We start from the raw sequence: 2,226 nt of genomic DNA, 5'->3' as shown, positions 1-2,226 counted from the left end.
CCTGCCACTCAGACCCTGCCCCCCCATCCTATCCCTTCCCCCTCGCCCAGCGCCTCTCCGTGGCTCCCCCATTCCTCAGCGTCTCCCCTCCCCCTCCCTCCCTCCTCCCTCTATCCTTCTTCCTCCCTCATCTGAGTGGAGGTGGAGCCTGGGAGAGTTACTATCACAGAAATCAGTGTTTGTTTGTCTGATACTTGTTCACACCCTTTGTAACTGCAGACATACGCTGGTGACATTGCAGGCTCCATGTATCAGACCACCCCAATAAGGCTGATCACACAAATTTTTGAGCTTCCATGTAAAATTTTATTTAACATTATGACCCAGGAATTGATGGGATACCAACTGGCATGTTTCAACTAACAGATGTAACATTGGATGTGCTCAACAGTCTATGCCAGGAAATTTGGAGGACAGCTGCCTGTCCAACTGATAGGAAGAGATTCATATTTATTCCCATTCCCAAGAAAGGTGATTCAACAGACTGTGTAAATTATCAAACAGTATCATTAATATTATATGCAAGCAAAATAATGCTGCAAATAATTCAAAAACAGCTAGAAAAATGCATAGAAAACTTCCAGAAGTTCAAGCTGAGTTTAGAAGAGGTCATGGCACCAGGGATATCATTTCTAATGTTAGATGAATCCTTGCTGAAAGCCAAGAATACCAAAGTACGTATTATTTGTGTTTTATTGATGATGCAAGGGCATTTGACCGTGTGGATCATACAAATTATGGCTAACATTTACAAGAATAAAAACCCCAGAAAACTTATTTGTGCTCATGCAAAACCTTTACCTAAACTAAGAAGCTGTTGTCCAAACAGAGCAAGGAAACACTGCATAGTGTTTAAGAAAGGTGTGCATCAAGGCTGTATCCTTTCTCTATACCTATTCAATCTGTATGCAGATTCAAGAAGCTGGACTCTGAAGGAGAATGTGGTATCAGGATTAGAGGAAAACTAAACAACCTGTGTTATGCAGAGGCCACAACCTTGCCAAAAGCAAGGAAGACTTGAAGCCCTTGTTGCAGAAGATCAAAGACTGTTGTTGTTGTTGTTGTTGTGTACCGCCAAGTCAGAGCTGACCCTCTAGTGACCCTCAGAGGCAGTAATCATGCGGGGGGAGATTGTCCATCCTTCTCCTGTAAAGCAGCTGGCAGATTTGAACCACATGTCTTTTGAATGGCAGTGTAGATTTTTACCACTAGGCCATCAGTATAGTTTTCAAAATGGATTATATCTCGATATCAAGAAAAGAATCATTCTCACCACTGGACCAATAGAAAATATAGATGGGGGAACGATTGAAATTAATAATTTCATCTTACTTGAATCCACAATCAACATCGTTGGCACCAGCAAACAAGAGTTATGGAGATGTATTGCACTGGAAAAGTCTGCAATCAAAGACCTCGCCAAATTACTGAGGAGCAATGATGTCAGTTGAAGACTAAGGCGTATCTGTTTCAAGCTATGGTCTTTTCCATCACTTGCCAAGCATCTGAGAGCTGGAAAATAAAAAAAGATGACAGAAGAATAATTGACGCTTTTGAGCTGTGGTGCTGGAGAAGACTATTCAATATCCCACAGAAAGCTAAAAGAACAAACAGATAGATGTCTTAGAGGCAATGCAGCTAACTGAGTGCTCCTAGGAGGCAAAGATGACAAAACATCATCTCACATACTTTGGACATGTTTCCAGGAGCAGCAATTCCTTGCAGAGGGACATCATGATTGGAGAGGTCAAGGGTCGACCAAAGGAAAACCTTCAACCACATGGATCGACACGGTGACTGCAGCAACGAGCTTGAGTGTGTCAGAGACGATGAGGATGGCGCAGGACAGGACAGGGTTCAGCTCTGCTGTTTGCAAGGTTTTTATGAGTTACGCTCGACTGCACCTAACAACAACACATTACACACGCAACATCACCATGGAAAAGTTTTCAGTATGAGAATTACCCAAATGTGACACTGAAGCATAAAGTGAGCACACGCTGCTGGGGAAACGGCATCAATAGAATTGTTCCATGCAGAGTCGCTGGGAGTGTGCAGTTTGTGAAAAGCTGTATCTGTTAGTCCCTTCATTAAAACCACTTCTCCAGTTGATTGCAACTCATGCCAACCCTGGGTGTGTCCCAGCAGAGATGCTCTCTGTAAGGTCCTCAGTGGCTGTTTTTTCCAAAGTAGATGGCCAGGCCTTTCTTTGGAGGCACCTCTGCA

This window comes from Elephantulus edwardii, unplaced genomic scaffold (genome assembly GCF_000299155.1).
Source record: "Elephantulus edwardii isolate Elephantulus edwardi_28Jun2011 unplaced genomic scaffold, EleEdw1.0 scaffold00005, whole genome shotgun sequence".
Classification (NCBI taxonomy): domain Eukaryota; kingdom Metazoa; phylum Chordata; class Mammalia; order Macroscelidea; family Macroscelididae; genus Elephantulus; species Elephantulus edwardii.
Note: the sequence above shows the minus strand (reverse complement) of the source record.